Source organism: Rhinatrema bivittatum, chromosome 4 (assembly GCF_901001135.1).
Source record: "Rhinatrema bivittatum chromosome 4, aRhiBiv1.1, whole genome shotgun sequence".
Taxonomy (NCBI): domain Eukaryota; kingdom Metazoa; phylum Chordata; class Amphibia; order Gymnophiona; family Rhinatrematidae; genus Rhinatrema; species Rhinatrema bivittatum.
This window is the reverse complement of record NC_042618.1, coordinates 222,026,567-222,048,859: the sequence shown is the minus strand read 5'-3', so window position 1 is coordinate 222,048,859 and position 22,293 is coordinate 222,026,567. Positions and strand designations below refer to the sequence as shown.

The following is a 22,293-nucleotide window of genomic DNA, read 5'->3' as shown; positions in this document are numbered from 1 at the left end:
GCAACATGCATTCCAACAGACAGATGGACACATCCTCTAAGAGTAGATGCTCTTGCTCAGCGAATTAAATCCAAACTTAAGAGTAATTCATACAGGTGAAATTCCTATATTTCTTTAGATACTGGGACCTTATTTTTTTGTGCTTCTTTTCTAGCAATTTCATCAAAAAGGTATTTTTTGCTTTCCTTTTTGTGGCTTACCAATACATAAAAATCCCTCTGTAGTTCATATCTAGTTCCCTCATGAGCCTCAATTTATTACTGCTGCCGCCACTACTACCACTGCAGCCTCTTCCTCCCATCATTCTAGAACTCAATATATTATAGCTGTTGCCTCATCCCTCTCAAGCCTCGATCTGCTACTGCAGCTCCTGCTTCATCCTCCCTCTTCCCTTCTGGGCTCCAATCTGCTGTAGCCAGCTCCTCCTCCTCCCTCCCCCTGCCAGCCCAATTGCACATCTAAATCTGCAACAGCAGTTAATAATGTAATTGTGTCTGCAAATGCTGGAAATTCTGCATTTCTTTTGCAATTTATCACATCATAAAATTAGATCCCTGATTATTAGGGTCCTTCATTTTCAGTTTAAACTAATTTTCACCCATAAATTCTCAGATTTTTCCAAAAGTGACAAATCTGTTTAAACCGATTTTCACCCTAATTTTAGGCTGATTAATGAGCAGCTCCAGAGCTGAAGATGCAGTTTTTCAAGGCCTCCAGCCACTGATGGAAGCCAGGGAAGGCCAAAGCTTGTGCTGTGTTTCAAGTCCCACCCCTCTCCATCTGTGAAATCACTGGCCGATGCAACACTTTAAATCTTGCATCCCCTCCCCAACCAGCCAAAGTGCCTGCTGTCTGGTGCTGCTGATGCAGTGTTTGAAGTGCTCATCCTCCCATTCACTGGAATGTCTTCTCAGCAGGCTGCCTAGCCCCACAAAAAACTAGAAGTGCAGAGTGCTAGAGCCACAGCAAGCATGCTATCAAACGGGCCGATACAGTAAAGTCCACGGGAGAGCGGGCAAACAGGCCACTCTCCTGTGTGTGCGATTCACTATTCAAATGAGGCCCGGAGGTAAAAACAGGCAAAAGGAGGCGTTAGGGACACTAGCTTGTCGCTAGCGCCTCCTTTTGGACCGGAGCGGCGGCTGTCAACGGGTTTGACAGCCGACGCTCAATTTTGCCGGCATCAGTTCTCGAGCCCGCCGACAGCCACGGGCTTGGAAACTGGACGCCGGCAAAATTGAGTATCCGGTTTTCGACCCGACAGCCGCAGGCCGACTTCAAATTATTATTTTTTTTCTCTTTTGGAAACTTTTGGGACCTCCGACTTAATATCGCCATGATATTAAGTCGGAGGGTGCACAGAAAAGCAGTTTTTACTGCTTTTCTGTGCACTTTCCTGGTGCCTGAAGAAATTAGCGCCTACCTTTGGGTAGGCGCTAATTTCTGAAAGCAAAACGTGCGGCTTGGCTGCACATTTTGTTTTCTGAATCGCACGGGAATACCTAATAGGACCATCAACACGCATTTGCATGTTGCGGGCGCTATTAGGTTCAGCGGGTTGGACGCGCGTTTTTGGCCCCGCGCTTTTGGCCCCTTACTGAATAAGGGTTAATGCTAGCGCGTCGAAAACACGCGGCCTGAAAGGAAGGAAGGAAGAAGAGTCTGGAGCCATCACCAGTTATGATGAATAGAAACACAGAAGTGACAGCAGAAAAGGGCCAAATGGTCCATCTAGTCTGCCCAGCAAGCCTATGGTAACACCAGCCGTGCCATACAGGTCTCCCCCATAAAGGTATCAGGGGGTGGTGACTGGCTTGCGTACACAGGTCTCCCCCATAAAGGTATCATCAAGGGGTTGCATCTGCCTTGCATATTTATTTTCCCAAACCGCTAAAGTCAGGGCCCTTGTTGGTTTCTGTCTGAGTCCGATTTCCCTTTATCTCTTGCCATTGAAGCAAAAAGCAATGTTGGAGTTATATAACAAGTATAAGGCTTAATTGGTTAAGGGTAGTAACTGCCACACCAGCAAGTTACCCCATATGTTCTTTTCCTCATTTCCATCCTCTAGCCTTTAGGGATCCACAGTGTTTATCACCATGCCCCTTTGAAATCTTGCACTGTTTTTGTCTTTACCACCTCCTCCAGAAGGGCATTCCAGCATCCACCACCCTTTCTGTGAAGAAATATTTCCTGACGTTGGTTCTGAGTCTTGCTTCCTGGAGTTTCATTTCATGACTCCTAATTTTACTGATTTCTTTCCAATGGAGGTGGTTTGTCAAATGTGCATCATTAAAACCTGTATCATATCTCCCTACACCTCCTCTACTCCAGGGAATACATATTTAGATCCTTCAACCTCCACTCATAAGTCATTTGATGGAGACCCCCCCACTATTTTTGTCACCCTTCTCTGGACCACCTCCGTCATGTCTCTGTCCCTTTTGAGATACGGTCTCCAGAACTGAACACAGTACTCCAGATGAGGCCTCACCAAGGATCTGTACCAGGGGATTATCACTTCTTTTTTCTTACTTGTTATTCCTCTCTCTATGCAGCCCAGTATTATTCTAGCTTTAGCCTTGTCACATTGTTTCGCTGTCTTCAGATCGTTAGACATTATCACCTCAAGGTCCCTCTCCTGCTCTGTGCACAACAGCCCTTCCCCCCCATCACATACAGCTCTTTCAGATTACTATACCCCAGATGCATCACTCTACTGTTACTGTGGGAGGGAAGAAGAGTGGGAGATTCTTGGTGGGGGTAGGGAAAGAGAGACATGCTAGGCAAGGGATGGGGGTAGAGAGGGTATGCTGCTGAGTGGGTGGGAAAATTTGCTTAATATTGTTTTAAAGTCCTGGCTTCTGTCTACAAAAATAAACTCCCAATATTTACCAGGAAAAATAATGTGCTACTTGCTAACTTCATGGAATGCCCTCTAATCCTTCTATTATTTGAAAGTGTAAATAACAGAGTCATATCTACTCGTTCAAGACCTCTCATGATCTTAAAGACCTCTATCATATCCCCCCTCAACCATCTCTTTTCCAAGCTGAACAGCCCTAACCTCTTCAGCCTTTCCTCATAGGGGAGCTGTTCCATCCCCTTTATCATATTGGTTGCCCTTCTCTGTACCTTCTCCATCGCAACTATATCTTTTTTGAGATGCGGCAACCAGAACTGTACACAGTATTCAAGGTGCGGCCTCACCATGGAGCGATACAGATGCATTATGCCATTTTCCGTTTTATTAACCATTCCCTTCCTAATAATTCCTAACACTCTGTTTGCTTTTTTGACTGCGGCAGCACACTGAGCCAACGATTTTAAAGTATTATCCACTATGATGCCTATATCTTTTTCCTGGGTGGTAGCTCCTAATATGGAACCTAACATTGAGTAACTACAGCAAGGGTTATTTTTCCCTATATGCAACACTTTGCACTTGTCCACATTAAATTTCATCTGCTATTTGGATGCCCAACCTTCCAGTCTTGCAAGGTCCTCCTGTAATGTATCGCAATCCGCTTGTGATTTAACTACTCTGAATAATTTTGTATCATCTACAAATTTGATAACCTCACTCATATTCCTTTCCAGATCATTTATATATATATTTATTTAGCATTTATTTAGCATTTTTATATACCGACTTTCCAATAACAGAATTACTGATCAATTCGGTTTACATTTTAACAGAACAATAACATTGACAAGTAAATGTCTTACAAAGAACAGGTCAATATAACTTGGATAAGTAAATATGGGGTTAACCAGTAAAGATACATTGCCTAATGTAGGTTAAATAAACAGTTGCTAATTATAAGACTAGGTTATGATCTTCGACTGCCATAGTTTACGTGAGTTCTATAGAGGATCTAAATAGCTCTCAGGTGGATAAGCATTGGCAGAGATGTTCTGCAGGAAGCTGTTATGGGAAAGCTTGGTTGAACAACCAAGTCTTGAGTCTTTTTTTAAAAGTAGATGAGCATTGCACTGCTCTGAGTTCTGGTGGGAGAGTATTCCAGATTTTGGGGCCCGCTGTAGAGAAGGCTCTTTTGCTTAATGCTGACTTCATCGGTAGTGTATGTAGGTTGTTTTTATAGGCTTGTCTTACTGGTCTGGTGGAGGTGTGGAATTGGAGAGGGATTTTGAGCTCGAGTGGTGCCAAGTTGTGTAGTGCCTTGTGGGTTATTGAGAGCACTTTGAATAGTATTCTGAATTTAATGGGCAGCCAGTGTAGGCTTTTCAAAATAGGTGATATGTGGTCTCTTTTATTGGACTTGGTTAAGATCCTTGCTGCTGCGTTTTGCAGCATCTGTAGGGGTTTTATGGCATTAGCGGGGAGGCCTAGTAGAAGCGAGTTGCAATAATCTATTTTCGTGAGAATGATTGCTTGTAGCACTAAACGGAAATCTTGAAAATGGAGGAGAGGTCTCAGCCTTTTCAAAACTTGTAATTTGAAGAATCCATCCTTTACGATATTATTTATGAGAGATCTGTAATTCATTTGATTATCCAGGATAACTCCTAGATTTCTGACTTGTGTGGACATTGTTAATTGAGTAGACAAGATGGTACTGGGATGTGTGTGGGTTCCGTCTTGGGAGATAAGGAGGTATTCTGTTTTGCTTTGATTTAGAATCAGATTGAGGCTCTTGAGCAAGTTGTTGATGGCTAGTTGGCAAGAGTTCCAGAAGTCCAGGGTTTTTTGGAGAGATTCAGTGATAGAAATCATTATCTGCACATCGTCTGCGTATAAGTAGTGTATGAGATTTAGATTAATGAAGAGCTGGCAGAGTGGAAGAAGGTATATATTGAATAAGGTTGGAGAAAGTGACGAGCCTTGTGGGACTCCTAAGGTGCAGGTGACTGGTTGAGAAACTTCCTTGTTGACCTTGACCTTGTACTGTCTGTTCTGTAAGAATGATTTGAACCATTTGAGGGCCTCATCTCTGATGCCAATGTCTGACAGACGATCTATTAATGTGTTATGATTGACCGTGTCAAATGCCGCCGAGAGATCAAGTAGGATGAGAAGACAAGGGTGTCGGTTTTCCAGGTTTAGTAATATGGAATCCGTTAGTGAGATAAGTAGAGTTTCCGTGCTTCGTGATTGGCGGAAACCGAACTGTGCTGGTGAAAGAATGTTGTTGTCGATTAGGTATTCAGTTAGTTGTTTGTTTACAACTCGTTCCATGATTTTTGCGATGAAAAGTAGATTTGCAATTGGGCGAAAATTGGATGGGTTTTCTGGAGAGAGACTAGATTTTTTTAGAAGAGGTTTTACGATTGCCATTTTTAGAGGGTCAGGTACTAGCCCTTGGGAGAAGGAGCAGTTGATGATTTGTGCAATGGGTTTGGAGATGGTTTTAGCGCAGGCGATGAGTAGATTGGTGGGTATGGAGTCCTGAGGGTGTGAAGAAGGTTTGAGCTTTTTTAGGATATTTTCGATCTCTAAGGATGAGGTCGGTTCGAATTCCCTAAGGCTAACCTTTTGTGATGGGACAGCAGCTCGAGGTGTAACTGGTGAAGTATTGATATTATTCTTGGACTGAGTTAGGAGTTTTGGGATTTTATTTTTAAAGTAGGTAGCCAGTTCTTCTGCTTTGCTTGCTGCTTTATCATCTGGTATGGATGTCAAAGCGGGTTTAGTGAGTGATGATACCAAAGAAAAAAGCGCCCTGGGGTCGAAGATGAAGTGGTGAATTTTTTGCGAGTAAAAGTTTCTTTTTGCTTGGAGAATGGATATTCTGTAAAGGTGCATCGTGGACTTGAATGCTGTGATGTTGGTAGATGTAGGGTTTTTCCACCAGTGTTCTTTTTTTTCTGAGATCTTGTTTTAAGGATTTTAGATTTGGTGTGTACCAAGGTTTTCTATTGTCCTTGTTTGCTTGATGAGCTTTGGTGATAGTTGGGCATGTGGTATTGGCCACTTTTTTGGTAATGTTGTTCCAGGACGAGATGGCTGATTCCACGTTTGTAAGGTCCAGTTGGTTGAATTCACCTGATAGGCAATTGCTGAGTGTTTCTTGGCTGCACATTTTCTTGAATTGGATTGAGTTATTCTGCCTTCCTGGGGTGGTAGGTAGGTTTATCTTTGGTACGGTGTTGATCAGCATATGGTCTGACCAAGGAACTGGAATGCATGTAGGGTTAGAGGAATGGGTAATTTCCTGGTTAATGAAAATGAGGTCCAACGTATGACCTGCTTTGTGGGTGGGTTCTTTAATTATTTGTTTGAAGCCCATGAAGTTTAGTGTGTTTAGGAAGGTTTCACAACTAGAAGAGAGGGGGGATACATCTACATGGAGATTGAAATCCCCCAGGATGATCGTTGGAATGTCGGAGTTGATGTGTTTTACTATATATTCAATCAAAGGTGAAGGGTCTGTTTCAAGGAATCCTGGGGTGGCGTATATTAGCCCGATTTGAAGGTGAGAAGATCTGAAAACTGCGAATTCTAGAGAATGTGAGGATATTGAGGTTTGCAGCGACATTCCCAGTGTTTTTTTTGCTGCAAGAAGAAGACCACCTCCTCTTTTTTTGAGTCTAGGGATAGAGAATATATTATAAGTTTGGGTGGGGAGTTGGTTGATTGTAGCGATGTCTTCTGGTTTTAACCAGGTTTCTGTAATTGCAAATAAGTCGGTGTTTGTTTCCTGAAGATAGTCATGTAGAAGGTGAGTTTTCTTAGTCAAAGACTGTGCATTTAGCAGCGATAGGGTGAAAAGTGAGAGGCCTAGTAGTTGGTTTAAAGGCGAGATGATGATAGGAATGAATCTTTTTTGAGAGGGGTATGGTAAGGCTTGATTTTTTGCAGATGATCTCTTGACATTGTGGATGATTGGGATTGGTGAACCTGCCATGTTTGGTTTTGTGAGGGGGTTGAGGCAGGAATTGCTTTGGTGATGTGAGCTGTTGGATTTGGAGGTGGTTAGCTTTTGAGCCTGGAGTGTGCATTCAGATGAGAAGACACTTTGCGTTAGTGAGATATATCTTTGAGTGAGAGAGGAGGATTTGTAGGGGTGGTAGTTTGTATTTTGGAGTTGCTCAGTACTTACTGCGGTTGTTCGGCTGATATGCGCAGATGGTCCGACCTTAGTTGTGTGGTTACTGTTGCCCTGGGCGGTCTGCGGTGGTCTTCCCTCGGGTCTGCACGAAGGGGCGCACAAAGGGGCCAGCCCCTTTGTCGTGCTCCTTAGGCGTCGCACGCCGTGCGTCGCACGCCGAGGTGCTGTGGATGATTTAAAGGGTTCCTGGCCCTGCCGTGATTGGCGGCGCTGCGGGGCTTCTAATTGGCTGTCGGCCCGGAGGAGGGCTGAAGGAGGAGCCGGTGGGCTGGGATCAGCGCCTCGTGGTCGGCGCGGAGGTCTGCCGGGGTGAGGGTGCGTTCAAGGGCCTTACCCCGGTGGGTCTCGGCGCCGGCTGCACAGGCCTCGCACGTCCGGTCCTGCTGCAAATCGCCGAGGAGGAGGCTTTAGCGTCGTCGCGGGTGAGTTTAAAGGGCTCCTGGCCCTGCCGTGATTGGCGGCGCTGCGGGGCTTCTAATTGGCTGTCGGCCCGGAGGAGGGCTGAAGGAGGAGCCGGTGGGCCGGGATCAGCGCCTCGTGGTCGGCGCGGAGGTCCGTCGGGGTGAGGGTGCGTTCAAGGGCCTTACCCCGGTGGGTCTTGGCGCCGGCTGCGCAGGCCTCGCACGTCCGGTCCTGCTGCAAATCGCCGAGGAGGAGGCTTTAGCGTCGCCGCGGGTGAGTTTAAAGGGCTCCTGGCCCTGCCGTGATTGGCGGTGCTGCGGGGCTTCTAATTGGCTGTCGGCCCGGAGGAGGGCTGAAGGAGGAGCCGGTGGGCCGGGATCAGCGCCTCGTGGTCGGCGCGGAGGTCTGCCGGGGTGAGGGTGCGTTCAAGGGCCTTACCCCGGTGGGTCTCGGCGCCGGCTGCACAGGCCTCGCACGTCCGGTCCTGCTGCAAATCGCCGAGGAGGAGGCTTTAGCGTCGCCGCGGGTGAGTTTAAAGGGCTCCTGGCCCTGCCGTGATTGGCGGCGCTGCGGGGCTTCTAATTGGCTGTCGGCCCGGAGGAGGGCTGAAGGAGGAGCCGGTGGGCCGGGATCAGCGCCTCGTGGTCGGCGCGGAGGTCTGCCGGGGTGAGGGTGCGTTCAAGGGCCTTACCCCGGTGGGTCTCGGCGCCGGCTGCGCAGGCCTCGCACGTCCGGTCCTGCTGCAAATCGCCGAGGAGGAGGCTTTAGCGTCGCCGCGGGTGAGTTTAAAGGGCTCCTGGCCCTGCTGTGATTGGCGGCGCTGCGGTGCTTCTAATTGGCTGTCGGCCCGGAGGAGGGCTGAAGGAGGAGCCGGTGGGCCGGGATCAGCGCCTCGTGGTCGGCGCGGAGGTCTGCCGGGGTGAGGGTGCGTTCAAGGGCCTTACCCCGGTGGGTCTCGGCGCCGGCTGCACAGGCCTCGCACGTCCGGTCCTGCTGCAAATCGCCGAGGAGGAGGCTTTAGCGTCGCCGCGGGTGAGTTTAAAGGGCTCCTGGCCCTGCCGTGATTGGCGGCACTGCGGGGCTTCTAATTGGCTGTCGGCTCGGAGGAGGGCTGAAGGAGGAGCCGGTGGGCCGGGATCAGCACCTCGTGGTCGGCGCGGAGGTCCGCCGGGGTGAGGGTGCGTTCAAGGGCCTTACCCCGGTGGGTCTCGGCGCCGGCTGCGCAGGCCTCGCACGTCCGGTCCTGCTGCAAATCGCCGAGGAGGCTTTAGCGTCGCCGCGGGTGAGTTTAAAGGGCTCCTGGCCCTGCCGTGATTGGCAGCGCTGCGGGGCTTCTAATTGGCTGTCGGCCCGGAGGAGGGCTGAAGGAGGAGCCGGTGGGCTGGGATCAGCGCCTCGTGGTCGGCGCGGAGGTCTGCCGGGGTGAGGGTGCGTTCAAGGGCCTTACCCCGGTGGGTCTCGGCGCCGGCTGCGCAGGCCTCGCACGTCCGGTCCTGCTGCAAATCGCCGAGGAGGAGGCTTTAGCGTCGCCGCGGGTGAGTTTAAAGGGCTCCTGGCCCTACCGTGATTGGCGGCGCTTCTAATTGGCTGTTGGCCCCGGTCCAAGTACAGATCCCTGAGGCACTCCACTGTTCACCCCTCTTCACTGAGAAAATTGACCATTTAATCCTACTCTCTGTTCCTGTCTTTTAACCAGTTTGTAATCCACGAAAGGACATCGCCTCCTATCCCATGATTTTTTAGTTTTCTTAGAAGCCTCTCATGAGAGACTTTGTCAAACGCCTTCTGAAAATCCAAATACACTACATCTACTGGTTCACCTTAATCCACATGTTTATTAACCCCTTCAAAAAAATGAAGCAGATCTGTTAGGCAAGACTTCCCTTGGGTAAATCCATGTTGACTGTGTTCCATTAAACCATGTCTTTCTATTTGCTCTACAATTTTGATCTTGAGAATAGTTTCCACTATTTTTCCTGGAATTGAAGTCAGACTCACTGGTCTATAGTTACCTGGATTGCCCCAGAGCCCTTTTTAAATATTGGGGTTACATTGGCTACCCTCCAGCTTTCAGGTACAATGGATGATTTTAGTGATAGGTTACAAATTTTAACTAATAGATCAGAAATTTCATTTTTGAGTTCCTTCAGTACCCTCGGATGTATACCATCCGGTCCAGGTGATTTGCTACTCTTTAGTTTGTCAATCTGGCCTACTACATCTTCCAGGTTCACAGTGATTTAGTTCAGTTCATTTGACTCATCACCCCTGAAAATCATCTCTGGAACTTTTAAATACTACCCTCAATTTAGATACATAAAAGATTGGTTTTGCTACACCGATCATGCTCTTGATCCCTATTTATTTGTCACCATCTTGTTATATCTTTGTACGTCTGTGTTGCGGTCACGGTTGCTAGACTCACATCCGGGTCCTTACCTTCCTCTCTCACGTGAGGGAGACTGTTTTAAAGACTCAATTGCAGGAAGCTCCGGCCCGCCTCCTTTATTATGTCAGATGCCGGCAAGGTATTTAAGCCTGGCTTCTGGCTAAGGAGGTTGCCTAGCAACCAGGTTCTCTCCTTGGAGGCACCAGTTACTGTGTTTCTGATCCTGCTGTGTTTCTGATCCTGCTCATCTTCCGGATTCTTCTCTGTTTGTCTCCTTAGTTCCTGATCCCGGTTCACCTCTGATACTCCGTGTCTGTCGCCTGTCTCGACTTCTGCTCCGTCCTTGCTTTGGTCTCGCTGCTGCCGCCTAAGTCCCAGCGGTCCAGATCCTCAAGGGCTCCTCCCGGGGGGGATATTGGATCTCCAGGGTGAAGATTCCATCTTCTCTTCAGGATTCGCTACTGCCTTCTAAGTCCCAGCGGTCTGGGTCCTTACGTGCTCCTCCTGGGGGGGGGGGGGGGGGGAATCTCGGATCTCCAGGGTGAAGATTCTGTTCCTGCATTTATCTTGGTACCGCCTCCCGACCTGTCCCATCTCCGGGAGTTCTCTCTTCCAACCATCTTCCTCCACCAGGTCGGCCCAAGGGTCCACTGTCCAGTCCGCAACAGTTTGCAACACGTCTGTGTTAATTTTTATTTTTACTGCTCTTAAGTTGTGTACATTATTTCGTTTTTGGGGTTTTTTTGAGTACTCGTTTATATGTATTACTAATTTTTATGTTATTCCATCACAGCCCAAGGCAGCCACTTGAGGAGTGGCGAAACGTGGCCATCCACTGAATTAAACACTTTTAAAGGACATCTGGCATCTATCTCTTTAATTGTATTGGGGCCTGAGTTCTGTTGCTCTAGTTAACTCAGCAATAAGAGTCTACAAAGGGAAAAACAAAAACTACGTACTTCATAGATTTATAAATATATTTTGTAGTCTGAAAGAATAAGATAAGACACTTCATGTGTCCAAGCATCAAGTAAGCAAGCAAACAGGACCACAAGTAGGGATGCTGAGCGTGAAGGTGGACATTAGATTTCACAGACTAACTAATTTTACTTGCAGGATAGTTGAGGAAAAGTAAGGGACTTGGCAGTTTTTTTTCCCCTCTCTTTCAATAGGTACCAGAAGCTCCCAACAACTGAGCCATTTCTGCCTCACCGACACCTGCATCCACCGCTCTGCGCGTCCGGCACTGACCCACCAGGGTCAAGAACCCACCGAGAACCTCCGACGGCCCACGAATTGCTTCCCCTGTGCTGTTCCTCCCTCGGCCTAGAGGCCCGCTCCTGGTGACCTCACCCAGAGCGTCGAGGGAACCATAAGGGCAGGTACGGGCCGCAGGCACCGTGCACTGAAGGAGCGCGACCAAAGGGGCCTGCCCCTTGGTGTGCTCCTTTGTGCTGCCACCTCTGTGCTGCTCCTATCAGCTGTTGCCTGAACGTCAAGACCAGGAGCCCTTACTCAGATACTTCCTCATCTCTCTGCTTCCATCTCCCTCAGGACTCGAAAGAAATATCATCACTCTCCCCTTCAGAGACCCTGGATTGCTTCCTACTCTGCCGCTCAGCAACTTGAAACCCCGGACTACCCACGCAGGCCCCCCCCCGCATTAGGCTAACTCCACTGCCTGCAGTGCCAACGACTCATCAAGGAGGTACGAAAGCGCACCGAAGCCCGCCCCTCAGCTTTCCCTTCTGTGCTGCAACACCTAAGCACTCAGCCTCCAAGATTCTCATCTTCAACACCCCCACGTACAACAACCGCGAGTCATATTCAAACATGGAAAGAAATCCTATACCCAATTTCAGAAGCCAACTCCATTACCACAAAAAACTGTTTAACAAGAGACTTGCTCTTCAGCCAAGATCTTTAATTCCAATTATGATATCCCCTGTGACCCAGTTACTTGGTCTCACTGTCTTCTCATTAATATTATTCAATGCCCAATCCCTAGTAAAAAAGACCCCAATCTTAAATGACATTTTACTAGACCACAGACCAGACATAAGCGCCATCACCGAAACATGGTTCAAGACAGACATAGTCCTAATTAACCAACTACTAACTCACCTCTACGACATCTCCATTCCTAGGAATAACAGAAGAGGAGGCGGTCTTCTTTTAGCCGCAAAGAAAGAACATGGACTTTTACTTCAGATCATTCACACAGCACCACAATTCGAAATAGGTTTCTTCAAATCCAATCAACTACAAGCCTGTTTGGTATGCACCCCTCCAGGACTTCTTGAACGCAATGCCTCCCCCCTAATTGAATTTATCACTGAAAATATGTTAACATGGACATCACAGCCATTATCGTAGGCGACTTGAATTTACATGTAGACACTCTTCCCCTAACCCCCAACTGTGAAGCTCTCCTGGGTTTTAAACAAATCATAGACTGCCCCACGCACAAAGCTGGACATTCCTTAGATCTAATTTTCATAAACACACACATACAAAACTCGGCACCTCCCTCATGTACACCGGTCCCATGGACCGATCATACACTGATAAAAGATATTCTCTCTGTAAAGAAAATAGACAATTCACCACCGAATCACAACTCTATAATCCAATTCAGAAAAGCATGTAAGGCAGATGACTTGATCGAATCACTTCCAGATGCACTGAACAACAATGATTTAACCAGCACAGAGTCTGCCCTTTCAACATGGAACATGATTACAAACAACATAGCCAACAAATACTGCCCTTTAATGACCAAAGAATTAAACCCATCTTATAAAAACAAAAACACATGGCACTCTCCCGAACTAAAAAAACTAAAACGCGCCCTTAGAAATGTAGAAAAGAAATGGCGAAGTAACCGCACCCTCAGCTTACTGACCACCTACAGAACCACACTACACAATTATAGAACAACAATTTTTAAAACCAAACGTGATTTTTACTCAAAGAGGGAAGGGTTAGGTCAGCTGCACAGTTGGTGATTCGATTATTAGGTATGTAGACAGCTGGGGGGGCTGGTGGATGTGAGTATCGCCTGGTAACATGCCTACCTGGTGCGAAGATGGTGGACCTCACGTGTCGCCTAAATAGGATTTTAGACGGTGCTGGGGAGGAGCCGGCTGTCGTGGTGCATGTGGGCACCAACGACATAGGAAAATGTGGGAGGGAGGTTCTGGAAGCCAAATTTAGGCTTTTAGGTAGAAAGCTTAAATCCAGAACCTCCAGGGTAGCATTCTCTGAAATGCTCCCTGTTCCACGAGCAGGTCCCCAGAGGCAGGCAGAGCTCTGGAGACTCAATGCATGGATGAGACGATGGTGCAAGGAAGAGGGATTCAGTTTTGTTAGGAACTGGGGAACCTTTTGGGAAGGGGGAGTCTATTCCGAAGGGATGGGCTCCACCTTAACCAGGGTGGAACTAGACTGCTGGCGCTAACCTTTAAAAAGGAGACAGAGCAGCTTTTAAACTAGAACAAAGGGGAAAGCCGACAGTCACTCAGCAGCGCATGGTTCGGAGGGAGGTATCGTCAAAGGATACTAATGATGCATTAGAATTAGGGCATCCCGACAGTGAGGTTCCAATAAAAAGAAAAGTAGTCCAAATGCCTGTAATTAAAAACTCACCTGAGCTAAAAAATTCTAACTTATCCCTATCAATTAAAAAGCAGAATGAAAATACAAACAAAAAATAAATTTTGAAATGTTTCTATGCTAATGCCAGAAGTCTAAGAAGTAAGATGGGAGAATTAGAATATATAGCAGTGCATGATGACATACACTTAATTGGCATCTCAGACACATGGTGGAAGGAGCATAACCAATGGCACAGTGCTATACCAGGGTACAAATTATATCACAATGACAGAGAGGAGCACCCGGGAGGCGGTGTGGTGCTTTATGTCCGGGATGGCATAGAGTCCAACAGGATAAATATCCTGCATGAGACTAAATGCACAATCAAATCTTTATGGCTGGAAATCCCTTGTGTGCTGGGGAAGACTATAGTAGGAGTATACTACCGTCCACCTGGCCAAGATGGTGAGGTGGACAGTGAAATGCTAAGAGAAATTAGGGAAGCTAACCAAATTGGTAGTGCAGTAATAATGGGAGATTTCAATTATCCTAATATTGAATGGGTAAATGTATCATCGGGACATGCTACAGAGATAAAGTTCCTGGATGGAATAAATGAGTTTTATGGAGCAATTGGTTCAGGAACAGACGAGAGAGGGAGCAATTTTAGATCTAATTCTCAGTGGAGCACAGGATTTGGTGAGAGGGGTAACAGTGGGGCCACTTGGAAATAGTGATCATAATATTAAAAAAACATTAAGATCATAATATGTAAAACATTAAAAAAGCTCAAACCCTCCTCACGCCCCCTATAACACCTTACCCTCCAAAGCCCTCTTAGACATCCCAAACATAATTGCCAAGCCCCTAGCGCAAATAATCAACTGCTCACTCACCACTGGCTTAGTTCCTGAATCACTAAAACTTGCAGTGGTCAAACCCATCCTAAAAAAACCCAACCTTGACACCTCAGACCTCGCCAACTACCGACCCATCTCCAACCTTCCCTTCCTCGCCAAAGTCATGGAAAAAGTGGTCAACGCCCAAATCTCAGCCTACCTAGAAACCCACAACATACTTGCTCCCAGTCAATTCGGATTCTGAAAATTCTTGAACACGGAAACCCTCCAGCTCTCCCTTACAGACTATACTCAAAGGAATTGACCATGGTCACGCCTACATCCTCGCCTTACTCGACATCTCAGCAGCCTTTGATACTGTCAACCATAACACACTAATCAGACGCCTCTCAGAAATTGGCATTACTGGTTCAGCCCTCCTCTGGTTCACTTCATACCTTAAAAATAGGTATTATGTGGTCAAAATTGGAAACTCCGAATCCACACCCACCCAACTTACACAAGGGGTCCCCCCAAGGTTCCTCACTCTCTTCCACCCTATTTAACATATACCTCCTTCCTCTCTGCCAGCTCCTCACAGACCTTGGCTCCCACATTTCATTTATGCGGACGATGTCCAAATTCTCATTCCCATCCAAGAATCCCTATCTAAACCCATCAAAACATGGGAGAACTGTCTCAGCTCAATAAACCACCTCCTTACCAACCTCCACCTTGCCCTGAACACCGCAAAAACCAAACTCATCTTCATCTCGCAACATATCATCACCAAGCACTTGACAGACAAGAATCATCACTTACCCACTATTTCCTTCCAGCTGCATGCATGAAGCCTTGGCGTCACCATTGATAGCCAACTGAATTTTTAAAAATTCATTAACGCTACAATAAAAGACTCATTCTTCAAACTCCACACCCTTAAGAAACATAAACCACTCTTACACTCCAATGACTTTCGTACCGTCCTTCAAGCCACGATCCTTACAAAAATTGACTACTGCAATGCAATCCTCCTAGGCCTCCTCACCTCTTACCTCTGCCGCAGCCAGAATACTAACAAACACATGTAGAACTGATCACATTACTCCAATCCTCAAGGAACTACATTGGCTCCCAGTTTCCGCCCACATCCTCTACAAGAATCTATCCATCATACATAAATCCATTCACAACAGCAACATCAACTGGACTAACACCACCATTCGCCTACACGCCTCTGAGCGCCCCACCAGAATAGTACTCAAAGGCACCCTTCACATTCCACCTCACAAGACCTATCGACTAACATCCACTAGAGAACGTGCCTTCTCTATAGCAGGACCCACACACTGGAACTCTATGCCATCAGACCTTCGACTTGAGACAAGCACCCAAAAATTTTAAAAAAAGTTAAAAACTTGGCTTTTCAAACAAGCTTTCCCTGATTAACCCTTGTGCCCACCTCGATCACACCAAACCCCCCCTCCCCCCCCCCCCATATGCCAAGAATCACAGCTGCCTCCCCCTACTTGTAAATAGTAACGGCAATGTCTGGTTCTACTTGTAAATATTAACTATGTTTGATCCTACCAATGTTTGATAACTAATCTCTGCACCCCCCCTCCAAGTTTGCCTTGCCCTGTTCAATGTAATTTTCTCTATTGCTAAAAGTTACATGTAAACTGATATGATGTTACAACAAATACCGGTATAAAAAAATGTTAAATAAATATGATCAAATTTGAATTAATGACTGGAAGGGGGACAGTAAGCAAATCCACGGCTCTCGAGTTAAATTTTCAAAAAGGAAAACTTTGATAAAATGAGAAAAATAGTTAGAAAAAAACTGAAAGGAGCAGCTACAAAGGTAAAACATGTAGAAGAGACGTGGACATTGCTAAAAAAATATCATCCTAGAAGCACAGTCCAGATGCATTAAACACATTAAGTAAGGTGGAAGGAAGGCAAAACGATTAACGGCATGGTTAAAAGGTGCGGTGAAACAAGCTATTTTAGCCAAAAGATTTTCATTCAAAAATTGGAAGAACGATCCAACTGAACAAAATAGGATAAAGCATAAGTGCTGGCAAGTTAAATGTAAGATATTGATAAGAAAGGCTAAGAGAGAATTTGAAAAGAAGTTGGCCATAGAGGCAAAAACTCACAGTAAAAACTTTTAAAAATATATCCGAAGCAGAAAGCTTGTGAGGGAGTCAATTGGACCATTAGATGATCGAGGGGTTAAAGGGGCACTTAGAGAAGATAAGGCCATCAAGGAAAGATTAAACGATTTCTTTGCTTCGGTGTTTACCTAAGAGGATTTTGGGGAGATACCCATACTGGAGAAAGTTTTCATGGGTAATGATTCAGATGGACTGAACCAAATCATGGTGAACCGAGAAGATGTGGTAGGCCTGATTGACAAACTGAACAGTAGCAAATCACCTGGACCAGATGGAATACACTCCAGGATTCCAAAGGAACTCAAAAATGAAATTTCAGAACTGTTAGTAAAAATTTGTAACCTATCATTAAAATCATCCATTGTACCTGAAGACTGGACGGTGGCTAATGTAACCCCAATATTTAAAAAGGGCTCCAGGGTCGATCCGGGAAACTACAGACCAGTTAGCCTGACTTCAGTGCCAGGAAAAATAGTAGAAAGTGTTCTAAATATCAAAATCATAGAACATATAGAAAGACATGGTTTAATGGAACAAAGTCAGCATGGCTTTACCCAAGGCAAGTCTTGCCTCACAAATCTGCTTCACTTTTTTGAAGGAGTTAATAAACATAGATAAAGGTGAACCGGTAGATGTAGTGTATTTGGATTTTCAGATGGCGTTTGACAAAGATCTTCATAAGAGGCTTCTAGGAAAAGTAAAAAGTCATGGGATAGGTGGTGATGTCCTTTCGTGGATTACAAACTGACTAAAAGACAGGAAACAGAGAGTAGGATTAAATGGACAATTTTCTCAGTGGAAGGAAATATGCAGTGGAATGCCTCAGTGACCTGTAATGGGACCCATACTTTTCAATATATTTATAAATGATCTGGAAAGATACGAGTGAGGTAATCAAATTTGCAGGTGATACAAAATTATTCAGAGTAGTTAAATCACAAGCAGATTGTGATAAATTGCAGGAAGACCTTGTGAGACTGGAAAATTGGGCATCCAAATGGCAGAAGAAATTTAATGTGGATAAATGCAAGGTGATGCATATAGGGAAAAATAACCCATGCTATAGTTACACAATGTTAGGTTCCATATTAGGAGCTACCACCCAAGAAAGAGATCTAGGCGTCATAGTGGATAACACATTGAAATTATCGGTTCAGTGTGGTGTAGCAGTCAAAAAAGCAAACAGAATGTTGGGAATTATTAGAAAGGGAATGGAGCATAAAACAGAAAATGTCATAATGCCTCTGTATCGCTCCATGGTGAGACTGCACCTTGAATGAATACTGTGTACAATTCTGGTCGCTGCATCTCAAAAAGGATATAGTTGCGATGGAGAAGGTACAGAGAAGGGCGACCAAAATGATAAAGAGGATGGAACAGCTCCCCTATGAGGAAAGACTAAAGAGTTTAGGACTTTTCAGCTTGGAGAAGAGATGGTTGAGGGGGGATATGATAGAGGTCTTTAAGATCATGAGAGGTCTAGAACAGGTGAATGTGAATCGATTATTTACTCTTTCGAATAATAGAAGGACTAGGGGGCACCTCCATGAACGTAGCATGTGGCACATTTAAAACTACTCCGAGAAAGTTCTTTTTCACTTAATGTACATTTAAACTCTGGAATTCGTTGCCAGAGGATGTGGTTAGTGCAGTTAGTGTAGCTGTGTTTAAAAAAGGATTGGATAAGTTCTTGGAGGAGAAGTCCAATACCTGCTATTAAGTTGACTTAGAAAATAGCCACTGCTATTACTAGCAACAGTAAGATGGAATAGACTTAGTTTTTGAGCACTTGCCAGGTTCATATGGCCTGGATTGGCCACTGTTGGAAACAGGATGCTGGACTTGATGGACCCTTGGTCTGACCCTGTATGGCATATTCTTATGTTCTTAATAGCAGTTAATGGACTTCTCCTCCAAGAACTTATCCAAACCTTTTTTAAACCCAGCTACACTAACTGCACTAACCACATCCTCTGGCAGCAAATTCCAGAGCTTAATTGTACGTTGAGTGAAAAAGAATTTTCTCCAATTAGTTTTAAATATGCTACATGCTAACTTCATCTTCAAAGGCTGTGCCTTGTTTTGCAAATACCATGATTCGAACACTCTCCACACTCTGACATAAGCCAATGACGTGGAAGGCCTTCTTGCCTGAAGCAAATTTGCAATCACAGGCTCCGAATACCCCTTCAAGCAGAGCAGTCGCCTCTCAAAAGCCAAGCCGCTAGAAAGAAGTGATCCTCACGGTCTGAAAATACGGGTCCGTGCCACAACCACCCTGACAGATGGGTCAAGCAAATGGGACCGTCCCCCGCTAGATGAAGAAAGTCTGCAAACCAAAGCCGGCATGGCCACCAGAATCACCCTGCCCGGATGAAGCTCGATGCGCCGCAGCACTCTACCTATGAAGAGGGCATGGTGGAAACACAATCAGCAACAGATGTGTCGGTCATGGTTGAATGAGAGTGTCGATGCCCTCCGATCCGACTTCCCTTCTGCAACTGAAAATCCAATCCTTCTTCGCATTTCCTGGAGACCCCATGAGGTCCATCGCTGGTCTGCCCCACCTGGCCTGAATCAAGGTGAAGGACTCTGCTGACAACTCACACTCCTCCGGATCTAGACGCTGTCTGCTGAGGAAGTCCACTTGCACGTTGTGCACTCCTGCCACATGGGAAGCAGATATTCTTACCAGATGTTTCTCACCCAAACAGTTCTTGTGCCTCCAGCGATAGTAGATAACTCTTCTTTCCACTCTGACGATTGATGCACGCCACTGTTGTCGCATTGTCTGAGAACACTCGCACCAACTTGTCTTGAATGAATGGGAGAAATGCCATTAAGACTTCACACACTGCCCTTGTTTCCAGCCAACTGATAGACCAGGTCACCTCCTCTGACGAACACTGACCATGGGCCAATTTCCCCTGAGAAATCGCCCCCCCCAACCAAAGAGGCTGGCATCTGTGGTCACCACCACCCAGTCGGGCACTTCCAAATCCATCTCTTTCTCCAGAATGTGCTGAGACAGCCACCATGAGAGACTGGACCTGGCATCCTCTGGCAATGGCAAAGGAAGCTGAAATTCCTATAAAAGCAGATTCCAATGGGATAACAGAGCCCTCTGCAGAAGATACATGTGAGGAAAGGCTCGTGGAAATAATTCCAATGTAGAAGCCATGAAACCCAGGACCTGTAAATAATCCCAGACCCTGGGAACTGACAGACGCAGCAGCTGAAGGACATGACTCTGCAACTTGACTACCCTCTCAATAGTCAGAAACACCTTCCCTATCCGCGTATTGAAGCGTGCCCCCAGATATTCCAGCGACTGGGTTGGCTTCAAATGACTCTTTGCCAGATTCATTACCCAGCCCAACGAATCCAGGAGTTGCAAGACTCGCTGGACTGAGCAACAACACTCCACTTCCGACTTTGCTCATACTAGCCAATCATCCAGGTATGGGTGCACCAGGATACCTTCCTTCCTGAGCGCCGCCGCCACTACCACCATCACCTTTGTGGATGTGCACGGCACTGCTGCCAACCCAAAGGGAAGAAAGGGCCTGAAATTGGAAATGTTCCCCCAGGACCATGAACCTCAGGAACCTCCGGTGCTTGGCCCAAATGGAGATAAGGAGATAGGTTCTTGTCAAGTCCAACAATGCCAGAAACTCCCCTTTGCACACTGCTGCTATCACTGTGCACAACGTCTTCATCCAAAACCGCAACAACCAGAGGGCAGCATTGATTTTCTGCAGATCAAGAATGGGCTGAAAAGTCCCCTCCTTTTTGGGCACCATGAAGTACAGACCCTGCCCCCTCTCCTGAGGGGGCACTGGCACATTGGCGTGCAGGAGCTGCAGCTGTTGCAAAGTATCCTGCACTACCTCCCACTTGTACTGGGTGATGCAGCGGGAGATTACAAAGGTGTCCCTGAGTGGACAAGAAAATTCTAAGGCATTGCCGTCTTTTACCACTTCCAGGATGTGATCCTGGTCCACTACTCGTAAAAGAGGGCCAGCCTCCCTCCGATAGCCTCCAGAGAGGAGCGGAACAGCCCACCTTCATTGACCAATCTTACTTCTGCCTCTCCTGAGGCGTTAAAATAATTAAGTGACCTTCATTAAAAATGCATAACTGCTAGCATTGACAGGAACAAAGACTGTGTGATTGCGTGCAATGGCGTGTGTGAATTGGATGGGTGCAGATAGGAAGATGCCAGACAGAAATCACAGGAACAAAAGAAAAGCAGAACAAACCACCCCATGGTGTGCTCAGCCGTCCTGCAAGGCACCCAGGAGGGAGGGGCAGCATACGTGACAGGACAGAGCACTGTATATGTGAGCCAAGTTTAGCAGGCTATAAAAAGACTTGCTTGAACACAGAAAAACGAGCAACAGCATTGCCAGAGGAACAGTATATTCTTATATTGGGCTGTTTGCTCCCTTAAGGACCAGCAACCTTGCCTTCCTTAGGTTTCCTCTTTATCTTACCTCTTTATTAAGTGATTGATAATCTCTGCTGTTTGTTTTGAATTTGTCTCGTAAAGCATTAAAATACCTTTTATTACCTATTCAAACAAGTTGAAGCTTCCTTGCAGTATATGAGTTTAAATGCAAGGTGTTTCCCAGAGAGAGACAGAGTAAGCTGAAACTCAACACTCCCCAGGGCAACTATCCCTTGGAGGTCTGCATTGGGCTCGAAAGGACTACTGTCTGCCCGAATTCTGTTTTTGCGCCACCAGCCTGGGGCACCTGCCGGCACGAAACCTCCTCACTTCTCGGAACCGAGCTCGCAGAGGAAAGGAATTATTGGGGGTTTTCCTGTCCTCGGGTGGCTTATTACCCTTCGACTCCCCCAACTGCTTCATGAGCTGCTCCAGCTCCTCCCCATACAACAGCTTGCCCTTGAAGGGGAGATTAGACAGCTGGACTTTAGACCACACATCCGCTGACCAATTATGCAGCCATAGGTGTCCCTGTGCTGCAACCTCAGATTCCATACTCCTGGCAGAAGTTTGGATCATGTCATAAAGGGCATCCGCCACATAAGCCGCTTCTAAGCGGGCAGCCTGAGCCACCTCAGCCATAATTCCCGACTGTTTATCATGTGCCTTCTGTACCCAGCACAAGTAGGCTCTCTGCATTAAGCTTCCACACAAAGGCTCAAAACTGAAACCTCAAACAGCCTCAAGTAGAATTTCCAGTTTTCGATCCTGGATATACTTCAGAGTGGCCAAACCTGCCCCCAGGATGGTCATAGTCTTGGCAATCGCGGAAACTGCCACATCCACCTTGGGAATCTTCAACAACTCCAAGGACTGTTCCAGCAAGGGATATAACTTGCTACCTTCAGGCCCGCTTCGGGAGATTCCTACTACCGATCCACCCTCTTCTTGACCTTCTTAAGCAATGGAAGGGTCTTAGTGGGGCCCTGTAACCCCTGAAGGACTGGGTTTACCCCCTCATTATCCTAATCTTTCCGTGTGACCTTAATCCCCAGCTCAACCAGCACCTGGGGAATAAGCAAGTTCAGCTCTTCCCTATTGATCAGGCGGACCATCTAAGAATCGTCACCAACTGAGATCGGAACCTCGTCCGGATCCTGCATTGGATTCCCGAACACACTAACAGGATTCCGGTCTGGATCCTGCATCGGATCCACCTATGTGCTAACAGGGCCCTTGTCTAGATCCACCAGACTTTCCTGCATCTGATCAGGATCTTCCATCTCATCTGATGTGTCTTCCTAAACCGCGGACCATCTGAGTCCAGACCGCAGGATCCATCCCGATTCTGCATGCCTCCGAT

The 22,293-nt window shown here is 46.6% G+C and overlaps 1 protein-coding gene across 5 annotated transcripts in view; it reads right to left on the bottom strand.

Annotated features, from left to right (window-relative positions):
• Positions 1–22,293, bottom strand: part of APAF1 (apoptotic peptidase activating factor 1) — a 223,331-nt gene that overhangs the window by 5,764 nt on the left and 195,274 nt on the right. The window lies entirely within an intron of this gene.